This window comes from Cherax quadricarinatus, chromosome 44, assembly GCF_038502225.1.
Source record: "Cherax quadricarinatus isolate ZL_2023a chromosome 44, ASM3850222v1, whole genome shotgun sequence".
NCBI lineage: Eukaryota > Metazoa > Arthropoda > Malacostraca > Decapoda > Parastacidae > Cherax > Cherax quadricarinatus.
This window is the reverse complement of record NC_091335.1, coordinates 30580484-30594801: the sequence shown is the minus strand read 5'-3', so window position 1 is coordinate 30594801 and position 14318 is coordinate 30580484.

The following is a 14318-nucleotide window of genomic DNA, read 5'->3' as shown; positions in this document are numbered from 1 at the left end:
CTCGCCTATATTATGTAATAACAAGTCTGTACTCGCCTATATTATGTGATAACAAGCCTGTACTCGCCTATATTATATAATTATAAAGTATAAAATATTAAATACTGAATTCGTTGTGCAGAGGTAAACTGAAAGTGACGTAACACAGTCTGAGGCGAAATACGATCTTCACGTGAGACGTAAAATGGTCAGATACTCACCTGCACAGGTGGAATTATTTCATGGCATATATCGTTGAATATTTAAAGCAACGTTGGTAAGAGTTTTGGATGGGGTTCGAAACCTTCCAGGCTTCTGAAAATGTGTGTAATAACTTTAGTCTTAGAGCAGTTGTACGTGTCTAGAAAGCTGACCCCCGTTACCGTACACAAGCACTGAAAGTTTGAAGTCGATTGGAGAAGACGTTCTCGAGTTATAAGCGGGAAAAAACTGCAGAATTTATTTTTGGCAGTCACTTAATGTTATCTTAGGAGAAACGTAATAATAATAATAATAATAATAATAATAATAATAATAATAATAATAATAATTATAATAATAATAATAATTATTATTATTATTATTATTAAAATGATAAAATTTAGAATTATTATGCTTAGGGCTGGAGGAAAACAGTTCCGTATGTGGCGTAAGAATATACCAAGTATCATTCTCGGTGTTATCCCGTCTGATTTACTGCTCACTTTCCTCATTTTCTCATCTTCTGTGCCACATTTACTCCTCAAGGGAGGTTCCTTGATGCTGGTGAGGGGCTCTTGATCTAGGAAATTGGATCTTACCCCTCTACATAGTTTCCTCTTGTTTGCCTCGGAGGTAAACAAGAGGAAGTCGATGTTGCCCGTCTTGGTGACTCGCTATATTGGACAGTGAGCAATGATCACCACACAGCCGCAACACCAGACCGGAGAACTGGTGCTTCCTGGCAGTGTTGGCTTTCACTGGACGACCAGTTTGCTGTTATGACCACCTCGTTTGTACGAGCACCTTGCTTGTGTTACGATCTTACTGGTATAGTCGGTGTGATGGACAAAATCAGTTTGTTTTAGTGACTAGCTTGCCTGGCGGTGGATGCACGGCGTGCTGGTGGATGCACGGCGTGCTGGTGGATGCACGGCGTGCTGGTGGATGCACGGCGTGCTGGTGGATGCACGGCGTGCTGGTGGATGCACGGCGTGCTGGTGGATGCACGGCGTGCTGGTGGATGCACGGCGTGCTGGTGGATGCACGGCGTGCTGGTGGATGCACGGCCTGTGTTACGGTTCGAATCTTAATGTTTAGCCAGGTTAGTGCACTCCGTAACAACACACTTCATAGAATGAGAGGATATGGTTCCAAACTTAGAAATGTAAGGCACAAATAATAGTTACTCAGTTTTTTCTAGTTTCTTTTTATTTAAAAGTTTAAATACTTTAGATATTCATAAATATCTATTAAATATCACTGTCAGAATGTCAAAATGGTCACTACACTTGATAATGATCAGAGGAATATTTCCGCTTCCTCAATAGTAACATTACTTGTGTGCAAGTACATATATTGAGAATTAACACTTTTTCTGAGTAACTCCCTGGCATAAGGAATATATCACAAAGTTCTAAGCTTGACACTGGTCGTCACATCGTAACCTGAAGATAACTGTATATGATTGTCGGCAGACTTCACAATAAACCACAAGCTGGTTCAGGAGTTTCTATAACACAATTCTCTATCCAAGTGAGAATAAGGCGGAGTACTAGGAGGGTAGCTCAGTCAATGTACACTGAGTCGGAGTACTAGGAGGGTAGCTCAGTCAATGTACACTGAGTCGGAGTACTAGGAGGGTAGCTCAGTCAATGTACACTGAGTCGGAGTACTAGGAGGGTAGCTCAGTCAATGCACACTGAGTCGGCAGAGAGAGTGAACTGCCATAGACAGTAAATTCCTTCATGACATCAACTCGTCAAAAGGGGGAGAGGGTAGAGCGGTGCAAACTACCCACCAATGAACATACCTTGTTATAAACCTTAGCCAGGTGTACCTACCTAACACATTACTCAAGATATATATATATATATATACATCATACCCGGGTATATTCCTAAATCAGATAATATTATAAACTAGTGGAATCTTTAATTTAGCTAATATTAAAGAAACCCCGAGTATAATATTAAGTGGATAATACATAGAAATTAATCTCATTATGACCTTGGTCATAACAGCCTGCTGCTGGATACAGCCTGCTGCTGGATACAGCCTGCTGCTGGATACAGCCTGCTGCTGGATACAGCCTGCTGCTGGATACAGCCTGCTGCTGGATACAGCCTGCTGCTGGATACAGCCTGCTGCTGGATACAGCCTGCTGCTGGATACAGCCTGCTGCTGGATACAGCCTGCTGCTGGATACAGCCTGCTGCTGGATACGGCCTGCTGTTGGATGGACGGCTTGCTGCTGGATGCACTGCCTGCTGCTGGATGCACGGCCTGCTGGTGGATGCACTGCATGCTGCTGGATGCACGGCCTGCTGGTGCATGCACGGCCTGCTGGTGCATGCATGGCCTGCTGCTGGATGCACTGCATGCTGCTGGATGCACGGCCTGCTGCTGGATGCACGGCCTTCTGCTGGATGCACGGCCTGCTGCTGGATGCACGGCCTGCTGCTGGATGCACTGCCTGCTGCTGGATGCACGGCCTGCTGGTGGATGCACTGCATGCTGCTGGATGCACGGCCTGCTGGTGCATGCACGGCCTGCTGGTGCATGCATGGCCTGCTGCTGGATGCACTTCCTGCTGCTGGATGCACGGCCTACTGCTGGATGCACGGCCTGCTGCTGGATGCACTGCCTGCTGCTGGATGCACGGCCTGCTGGTGGATGCACTGCATGCTGCTGGATGCACGGCCTGCTGGTGCATGCACGGCCTGCTGGTGCATGCATGGCCTGCTGCTGGATGCACTGCCTGCTGCTGGATGCACGGCCTGCTGCTGGATGCACGGCCTGCTGGTGCATGCACGGCCTGCTGGTGCATGCATGGCCTGCTGGTGCATGCACTTCCTGCTGCTGGATGCACGGCCTACTGGTGCATGCGTGACCTGCTGGTGGATGCACGGCCTGCTGCTGGATGCACGGCCTGCTGGCGCATGCACTGCTTGCTTGTGGATGCACGGCCTCCTGCTGGATGCACGGCCAGCTGCTGGATGCACGGCCTGCTACTGGATGCACATCCTGCTGCTGGTGCACGACCTGCACGTGGATGCACTGCATGCTGCTGGATGCACGGCCTGCTGGTGCATGCACGGCCTGCTGGTGCATGCACATCCTGCTGCTGGATGCACGGCCTGCTGGTGCATGCGCGGCCTGCTGCTGGATGCATTTCCTGTTGGTGGATGCACTGCCTGCACGGCCTGCTGCTGGATGCACTGCCTGCTAGTGGATGCACGGCCTGCTGGTGGATGCACATCCTGGTTGTGGATGAACATCCTGCTGGTGGATGCACGGCCTGCTGCTGGAAACACGGCCTTCTGCTGGATGCAATGCCTGCTGCTGGTTGCACTACCTGCTGGTGGATGCACGGCCTGCTGCTGGATACACGGCCTGCTGGTAGATGCACTGCCTTCTGGTGGATGCACTGCCTGCTGCTGGATGCACTGCATGCTGCTGGATGCACGGCCTGCTGGTGCATGCACTGTCTGCTGCTGGATGCACCGCCTTCTGCTGGATGCACGGCCTGCTTCTGGATGCACGGCCTGCTGGTACATGCACTGCCTGCTGCTGGATGCACGGCCTGCTTGTGGATGCACATCCTGCACGGCCTGCTTGTGGATGCACGGCCTGCACGGCCTGCTGCTGGATGCACTGCCTGCTAGTGGATGCACGGCCTGCATGTGGATGCACATCCTGGTGATGGATGAACATCCTGCTGGTGGGTGCACGGCCTGCTGCTGGATGCACATCCTGCAGGTGGATGCACGGCCTGCTGGTGGATGCACTGTCTGCTGGTGAATGCACTGCCTGCTAGTGGATGCACGGCCTGCTGCTGGATGCACTGCCTGCTGCTGGATGCACTGCCTGCTACTGGATGCACTGCCTGCAGGTGGATTCACGGCCTGCTGGTGGATGCACTGCCTGCTGGTGGATGCACTGCCTGCTGGTGGATGCACGGCCTGCTGCTGGATGCACGGCCTGCTGGTACATGCACTGCCTGCTGGTGGATGCACGGCCTGCTGCTTGATGCACGGCCTGCTGGTGCATGCGTGCCTGCTGCTGGATGCACTGCCTGCTGGTGGATGCACGGGCTGCTGGTGGATGCACTGCCTGCTGGTGCATGCACTGCCTGCTGCTGGATGCACGGCCTGCTGGTGCATGCGTGCCTGCTGCTGGTTGCACTGCCTGCTGCTGGATGCACGGCCTGCTGCTGGATGCACTGCCTGCTGCTGGATGCACGGCCTGCTGCTGGATGCACGGCCTGCTGGTGCATGAGTGCCTGCTGGTGGATGCACGGCCTACTGGTGGATGCACGGCCTGCTGGTGGATGCACGGCCTGCTGCTGGATGCACTGCCTGCTGGTGGATGCACTGCCTGCTGGTGTATGCACTGCCTGCTGGTGGATGCACGGCCTGCTGTTGGATGCACGGCCTGCTGCTGGATGCACTGCCTGCTGCTGGATGCACTGCCTGCTGGTGTATGCATTTCCTGCTCGTGGATGCACGGCATGCTGGTGGATGCACGGCCTGCTGCTGGATGCACTGCCTGCTGCTGGATGCACTGCCTGCTGGTGTTTGCACTGCCTGCTGGTGGATGCACGGCCTGCTGGTGGATGCACGGCCTGCTGGTGCATGCGTGCCTGCTGCTAGATGCACGGCCTTCTGGTGAATGCACTCCCTGCTGGTGGATGCACGGCCCGCTGCTGAATGCACGGCCTGCTGGTGCATGCGTGCCTGCTGGTGGATGCACGGCCTGCTGGTGTATGCACTGCCTGCTGGTGGATGCACGGCCTGCTGCTGGATGCGCGGCCTGCTGCTGCATGCACTGCCTGCTGCTGGATGCACTGCCTGCTGGTGGATGCACGGCCTGCTGGTGGATGCACGGCCTGCTGGTGTATGCGCGGCCTGCTGCTGGATGCGCGGCCTGCTGGTGCATGCGTGCCTGCTGCTGGATGCACGGCCTGCTGGTGCATGCGTGCCTGCTGCTGGATGCATGGCCTGCTGGTGCATGCGTGCCTGCTGCTGGATGCACGACCTGCTAGTGCATGCGTGCCTGCTGCTGGATGCACGGCCTGCTAGTGCATGCGTGCCTGCTGCTGGATGCACGGCCTGCTGGTGCATGCTTGCCTGCTGCTGGATGCACGGCCTGCTGGTGCATGCGTGCCTGCTGCTGGATGCACGGCCTGCTGGTGCATGCGTGCCTGCTGCTGGATGCACGGCCTGCTGGTGCATGCGTGCCTGCTGCTGGATGCACGACCTGCTAGTGCATGCGTGCCTGCTGCTGGATGCACGGCCTGCTAGTGCATGCGTGCCTGCTGCTGGATGCACGGCCTGCTGGTGCATGCGTGCCTGCTGCTGAATGCACGACCTGCTGGTGGGTGCACATCCTGGTGATGGATGAACATCCTGCTGGTGGGTGCACGGCCTGCTGGTGGGTGCACATCCTGGTGATGGATGAACATCCTGCTGGTGGGTGCACGGCCTGCTGCTGGATGCACATCCTGCAGGTGGATGCACGGCCTGCTGGTGGATGCACTGCCTGCTGCTGGATGCACTACCTGCTGCTGGATGCACGGCCTGCTGGTGGATGCACATCCTGCAGGTGGATGCACTGCCTGCTGGTAGATGCACTGCCTGCTGGTGGATGCACTGCCTGCTGCTGGATGCACTGCATGCTGTTGGATGCACGGCCTGCTGGTGCATGCACTGTCTGCTGCTGGATGCACGGCCTGCTGGTGGATGCACGGCCTGCTGGTGCATGCACCGCCTTTTGCTGGATGCACGGCCTGCTGCTGGATGCACGGCCTGCTGGTACATGCACTGCCTGCTGCTGGATGCACGGCCTGCTTGTGGATGCACGGCCTGCACGGCCTGCATGTGGATGCACATCCTGGTGATGGATGAACATCCTGCTGGTGGGTGCACGGCCTGCTGCTGGATGCACATCCTGCAGGTGGATGCACGGCCTGCTGGTGGATGCACTGCCTGCTGGTGAATGCACTGCCTGCTAGTGGATGCACGGCCTGCTGCTGGATGCACTGCCTGCTGCTGGATGCACTGCCTGCTGGTGGATGCACTGCCTGCTGGTGGATGCACTGTCTGCTTTTGGATGCACGGCCTGCTGGTTAATGCACGGCCTGCTGGTTGATGCGCTGCCTGCTGGTCGATGCACTGCCTGCAGGTGGATTCACGGCCTGCTGGTGGATGCACTGCCTGCTGGTGGATGCACTGCCTGCTGGTGGATGCACGGCCTGCTGTTGGATGCACAGCCTTCTGCTGAATACACGGCCTGCTGCTGGATGTACGGCCTGCTGGTACATGCACTGCCTGCTGGTGGATGCACGGCCTGCTGCTTGATGCACAACCTGCTGGTGCATGCGTGCCTGCTGCTGGATGCACTGCCTGCTGGTGGATGCACGGGCTGCTGGTGGATGCACTGCCTGCTGGTGCATGCACTACCTGCTGCTGGATGCACGGCCTGCTGGTGCATGCGTGCCTGCTGCTGGTTGCACTGCCTGCTGCTGGATGCACGGCCTGCTGCTGGATGCACTGCCTGCTGCTGGATGCACGGCCTGCTGCTGGATGCACGGCCTGCTGGTGCATGAGTGCCTGCTGGTGGATGCACGGCCTGCTGCTGGATGCACTGCCTGCTGCTGGATGCACTCCCTGCTGCTGGATGCACTGCCTGCTGGGGTATGCACTGCCTGCTGGTGGATGCACGGCCTGCTGGTGGATGCACGGCCTGCTGCTGGATGCACGGCCTGCTGGTGCATGAGTGCCTGCTGGTGGATGCACGGCCTGCTGGTGGATGCACGGCCTGCTGGTGGATGCACAGCCTGCTTCTGGATGCACTGCCTGCTGCTGGATGCACTCCCTGCTGCTGGATGCACTGCCTGCTGGTGTATGCACTGCCTGCTGGTGGATGCACGGCCTGCTGGTGGATGCACGGCCTGCTGGTGGATGCACTGCCTGCTGCTGGATGCACTGCCTCCTGGTGTATGCACTACCTGCTGGTGGATGCACGGCCTGCTGGTGGATGCACGGCCTGCTGGTGCATGCGTGCCTGCTGCTGGATGCTCGGCCTGCTGGTGAATGCACTGCCTGCTGGTGGCTGCACGGCCTGCTGCTGAATGCACGGCCTGCTGGTGCATGCGTGCCTGCTGGTGGATGCACGGCCTGCTGCTGGATGCGCGGCCTGCTGGTGCATGCACTGCCTGCTGCTGGATGCACTGCCTGCTGGTGGATGCACAGCCTGCTGGTGGATGCACGGCCTGCTGGTGGATGCACTGCCTGCTGGTGGATGCACGGCATGCTGCTGGATGCACGGCCTGCTGGTGGATGCACGGCATGCTGCTGGATGCACGGCCTGCTGGTGGATGCACGGCCTGCTGGTGCATGCGTGCCTGCTGCTGGATGCACGGCCTGCTGGTGGTTGCACGGCCTGCTGGTGGATGCACGGCCTGCTGGTGGATGCACGGCCTGCTGGTGGATGCACGGCCTGCTGGTGGATGCGCGGCCTGCTGCTGGATGCACGGGCTGCTGGTGGATGCGCGGCCTGCTGATGGATGCACTGCCTGCTGGTGGATGCACGGCCTGCTGGTGCATGCGTGCCTGCTGCTGGATGCACGGCCTGCTGGTGCATGCGTGCCTGCTGCTGGATGCACGGCCTGCTGGTGCATGCGTGCCTGCTGCTGGATGCACGGCCTGCTGGTGCATGCGTGCCTGCTGCTGGATGCACGGCCTGCTGGTGCATGCGTGCCTGCTGCTGGATGCACGGCCTGCTGGTGCATGCGTGCCTGCTGGTGGATGCACGGCCTGCTGGTGCATGCGTGCCTACTGCTGGATGCACTGCCTGCTGCTGGATGCACGGCCTGCTGGTGCATGCGTGCCTGCTGCTGGATGCACGGCCTGCTGGTGCATGCGTGCCTGCTGCTGGATGCACGGCCTGCTGGTGCATGCGTGCCTGCTGCTGGATGCACGGCCTGCTGGTGCATGCGTGCCTGCTGCTGGATGCATTGCCTGCTGCTGGATGCACGGCCTGCTGGTGCATGCGTGCCTGCTGCTGAATGCATTGCCTGCTGCTGGATGCACGGCCTGCTGGTGCATGCATGCCTGCTGCTGGATGCATTGCCTGCTGCTGGATGCACGGCCTGCTGCTGGATGCACGGCCTGCTGGTGCCTGCGTGCCTGCTGCTGGATGCACGACCTGCTGCTGGATGCACGGCCTGCTGCTGGATGCACGGCCTGCTGCTGGATGCACGGCCTGCTGGTGCATGCTTGCCTGCTGCTGGATGCACGGCCTGCTGCTGCATGCGTGCCTGCTGCTGGGTGAATAATCATAACACTGCATACATACGCTCTTTCCTCTGCTTCGTTAAATAACAGTAATATATAGATAAGACTATTGTATGTGGCAATTTTATTTTCGTGGATAAATAACAAAGTAACTTAACCTAACCTTACCTATCCCTACCTTAACCAACTTAACTCATCCAAGCTCATCCTCAAGTAACCAACCTCACCTATCCTTAACTATCCCTACGTAATCTAACCTAACCTGACCAAACTTATCCTAAAGTAACCAACCTCACCTCTCAAAATCTAACCTAATCCAACTAACCAAAACTTAACAGATGTAATAACGCAAGTGTCTAAGCCGGATCTGTTAAGCAGCTATCATTTGGAATGGGAAATGTTCCTGTAACCTTGCAGTGACGAATGCATTGCCTGGCTCTGACACGTACACTGCCCGGAAGATCTTCCAGTGACGAATGCATTGCCTGGCTCTGACACGTACACTGCCCGAAGATCTTCCAGTGACGAATGCATTGCCTGGCTCTGACACGTACACAGCCCGGAAGATCTTCCAGTGACGAATGCATTGCCTGGCTCTGACACGTACACTGCCCGGAAGATCTTCCAGTGACGAATGCATTGCCTGGCTCTGACACGTACACTGCCCGGAAGATCTTCCAGTGACGAATGCATTGCCTGGCTCTGACACGTACACTGCCCGGAAGATCTTCCAGTGACGAATGCATTGCCTGGCTCTGACACATACACTGCCCGGAAGATCTTCCAGTGACGAATGCATTGCCTGGCTCTGACACGTACACTGCCCGAAGATCTTCCAGTGACGAATGCATTGCCTGGCTCTGACACGTACACTGCCCGGAAGATCTTCCAGTGACGAATGCATTGCCCGGCTCTGACACGTACACTGCCCGGAAGATCTTCCAGTGTCGAATGCATTGCCTGGCTCTGACACGTACACAGCCCGGAAGATCTTCCAGTGACGAATGCATTGCCTGGCTCTGACACGTACACTGCCCGGAAGATCTTCCAGTGACGAATGCATTGCCTGGCTCTGACACGTACACTGCCCGGAAGATCTTCCAGTGACGAATGCATTGCCTGGCTCTGACACGTACACTGCCCGGAAGATCTTCCAGTGACGAATGCATTGCCTGGCTCTGACACGTACACAGCCCGGAAGATCTTCCAGTGACGAATGCATTGCCTGGCTCTGACACGTACACTGCCCGGAAGATCTTCCAGTGACGAATGCATTGCCTGGCTCTGACACGTACACTGCCCGGAAGATCTTCCAGTGACGAATGCATTGCCTGGCTCTGACACGTACACTGCCCGAAGATCTTCCAGTGACGAATGCATTGCCTGGCTCTGACACGTACACTGCCCGGAAGATCTTCCAGTGACGAATGCATTGCCTGGCTCTGACACGTACACTGCCCGGAAGATCTTCCAGTGACGAATGCATTGCCTGGCTCTGACACGTACACTGCCCGGAAGATCTTCCAGTGACGAATGCATTGCCTGGCTCTGACACGTACACTGCCCGAAGATCTTCCAGTGACGAATGCATTGCCTGGCTCTGACACGTACACTGCCCGGAAGATCTTCCAGTGACGAATGCATTGCCCGGCTCTGACACGTACACTGCCCGGAAGATCTTCCAGTGTCGAATGCATTGCCTGGCTCTGACACGTACACTGCCCAGAAGATCTTCCAGTGACGAATGCATTGCCTGGCTCTGACACGTACACTGCCCAGAAGATCTTCCAGTGACGAATGCATTGCCTGGCTCTGACACGTACACTGCCCAGAAGATCTTCCAGTGACGAATGCATTGCCTGGCTCTGACACGTACACTGCCCGGAAGATCTTCCAGTGACGAATGCATTGCCTGGCTCTGACACGTACACTGCCCAGAAGATCTTCCAGTGACGAATGCATTGCCTGGCTCTGACACGTACACTGCCCAGAAGATCTTCCAGTGACGAATGCATTGCCTGGCTCTGACACGTACACTGCCCAGAAGATCTTCCAGTGACGAATGCATTGCCTGGCTCTGACACGTACACTGCCCAGAAGATCTTCCAGTGACGAATGCATTGCCTGGCTCTGACACGTACACTGCCCGGAAGATCTTCCAGTGACGAATGCATTGCCTGGCTCTGACACGTACACTGCCCAGAAGATCTTCCAGTGACGAATGCATTGCCTGGCTCTGACACGTACACTGCCCGGAAGATCTTCCAGTGACGAATGCATTGCCCGGCTCTGACACGTACACTGCCCGGAAGATCTTCCAGTGACGAATGCATTGCCCGGCTCTGACACGTACACTGCCCGGAAGATCTTCCAGTGACGAATGCATTGCCTGGCTCTGACACGTACACTGCCCGGAAGATCTTCCAGTGACGAATGCATTGCCTGGCTCTGACACGTACACTGCCCGGAAGATTTTAACATAGCAATACATGAGACTAGTCTGGCTGGATGCTAAGTTCAGATTAGTGATAAAGCAAATTTGAACGTGAAAAGATAATTTTCTTAAGTCTTTTTCTTGGTAAAGATGTAGTGTCACTTATTTCAGTCATAACTGAGGATTCTTTTAAACGGAAAATATTAATGTATTCCCTGGCATAGGTAGGTTTATAGGCATTTTTGTCCGGACTTTAAGTGTGTTGCTTATCCTCTAACTTTGCTTACAAGTCCAAAACATAAGATTGTTTGGGATGGAGATTTGCTAGGGAGCATTTCAACATTTCAAACGTTTGCTCTCATTCCCTCCTATATTGCAGAGTCAATGTTAATGCATTTAATACATAGGTAAACGCAGTTACTCAAGTCCAAATATGACTAGATTTTTAGCGAGCCACTAACCAGATTTAGATTCGAAGACCTATGAGCGAGACAGAATTTGGTAGACTCAAACCTGTCTGATATTATCCTGACGTCAAATTACTTCGAAAAGGAGATAAATGACCTGCCCGTGCACTCTGCCCCAGGCCCAGACTCATGGAACTCCATATTCATCAAGAACTGCAAGAAACCCCTATCATGTGCTTTTACCATCCTATGGAGGGGGAGCATGGACACGGGGGTCGTCCCACAGTTACTAAAAGCAACAGACGTAGCCCAGCTCCACAAAGGTGGCAGTAAAGCAATTGCAAAGAACTACAGACCAATAGCACTAACATCCCATTTCATAAAAATCCTTGAAAAGGTTCTAAGAAGCAAGATGACCACCCATCTTGATGCCCATCAGTTACACAACCCAGGGCAGCATGGGTTTAGAGCAGGTCGCTCCTGTCTGTCCCAACTACTGGAACACTTTGACAAGGTTCTGGATGCTCTAGAGGACAAACAAAACGCAGATGTAGTACCCACAGACTGCAAAAGCCTTGGACAAATGTGATCATGGTGTAATAGCTCACAAACTGCGTGATAAAGGAATAACAGGAAAAGTTGGTAGATGGATCTGTAATTTCCTAACAAATAGAACGCAAAGAGTAGTGGTCAACAGAGTAAAGTCTGAGGCGGCTACGGTGAAAAGCTCTGTTCCACAAGGAGCAGTACTCGCTCCCATCTTGTTTCTCATCCTCATATCGGACATAGACAGGGATATAAGCCACAGCGCTGTCTTCCTTTGCAGATGATACCAGAATTTACATGACAGTGTCCTCCATGGAAGACACTGCAAGACTCCAGGTGGACATCAGAAAACAATATGAAGTTCAGTGATGAAGAATTTCACTTACTCCAGTATGTAAAAAGTGAGGAAATTAAAACTATATCGGAGTATGAAACAAATTCCAACCACACAATAGAGCGAAAAACTAATGTAAAAGACCTGGGAGTGATAATGTCAGATGATCTCACCTTCAAAGACCATAACAGTGTCAATCGCACCTGCTAGAGAAATGACAGGATGGATAATGAGAACCTTCAAAACTAGGGATGTCAAGCCCATGATAACACTCTTCAGGTCGCTTGTTCCATCTAGGCTGGAATATTGTTGTACACTAATTTAGCTTAATATCTTCATTATGCACCCCATACTCATCCTATGGGTGGTAGTCAAAATATTACAGAGGTACATAATGGGTCCAGGGACTGGGCCCCAGAGTTTTGATAGCTGAACAAGTTACAAAGGTAATGAACGAAATCTTTCAAGACAGGTGAAATCGCTGACCTAGAAAATATAAGGAGAACCTTTACGGTACACATAACTGCGATAATACACCCCAATTTCTGGGAGTGCTTGAAGTTCCTCAACCTGTACTCCCTAGAATGCAGGCGAGGGAGGTACATGATAAGGGAGTGCTTGAAGTTCCTCAACCTGTACTCCCTAGAATGCAGGCGAGGGAGGTACATGATAATATACCCATGGAAAATCCTAGACGAATTAGTACCAAACTTGCACACGAAAATCACTCCCTATGAAAGCAAATAACTTGGCAGACGATGTAACATCCCTCCAATGAAAAGCAGGGGTGCCATTAGCACGATAAGAGACAACACAGTAAGTGTCAGAGGATCAAGACTGTTCAACTGCCCCCCAGCACACATAAGGGGGATTACAAGTAGACCCCTGGCTGTCTTCAGGAAGGCACTGGACAGACACCTAAAGTCAGTACCTGACCAGCCGGGCTGTGGTTAGTACGTCGAGTTGCATGTGGCCAACAGTAACAGCCTGGTTGCTCAGGCCCTGATCCACCATGATGCCTGATCACAGACCGGGCCGCGGGGGCGTTGACCCTTGAAATCCTCTCCAGGTATACTCCTGGTAAGGTGGGGATTCGGACCCCACCTGAATTTCCAAACTGGTTGGAGCTGTGGGTAAGGTGTATTCCTAAGGAGCATTATTATATAATCCACTAATCATTCCTTCTCCTTGGTGCTGCCATCTAGTGGCAACAAATGAAGCGATTCTATAGAAATCTCAAAGAGACTGACTGCATCCTGGTTACTTTTACTCAGATAAACTGTAGAAGCCACAAGAAAACTTACAGCACTGAGAAAGAGCTGCTGGACCCGGTCATAAGTCCAAAACATTTCAAGGTTTACCTAAAGAAATAACCTTATTACATATTAATGTACTCGGAACATATTATAAAGAGTAAGAATACGTATATCCAGCCGTATAATGTTGACAATTAAATACGGGAAGCAACGAATATATTAGAAATTCAATTTCAAGGTCCCTCGAAAATGAGGATTGTTGGAATTTAAATTATATGTGGAATTCTTAGCATCAACGTACATAAAATATTATTTATTTCACTTGTCCCGTAAATATTGTAGGGCCATGACTATCAAATTTGCAAATATAATTAATCCTGCCCAAAAAAAGTAATCTTCAAAATCTTTAATTGTATTAATTACTTAAATACTGTCTAAATACTGTTTGTGTTGTCGTCTAGGCTGCCTAACCATTTTTTCGAGTGCTTTAAATCTATATTCCCAAACTCTATTTGATACATGCCAGTGTCCAGCTGAGGAAAAACTATATTTTCGACTTTATTATTATTTTCATTGTTTTTAGCCGACACATATTCCTTAGAACTGACTTCGACCATATTTCAGGAATTATCACGGTGACTGTTTTATTGGGAGGAAGTTGGAGGTTGAATAACACACTACATGTCTGCGTGTCCTAATCTAATAGGACACATTACGTGTCCTGCGTGTCCTAATCTAAAAGGACACATTACGTGTCCTGCGTGTCCTAATCTAATAGGACACATTACGTGTCCTGCGTGTCCTAATCTAATAGGACACATTACGTGTCCTGCGTGTCCTAATCTAATAGGACACATTACGTGT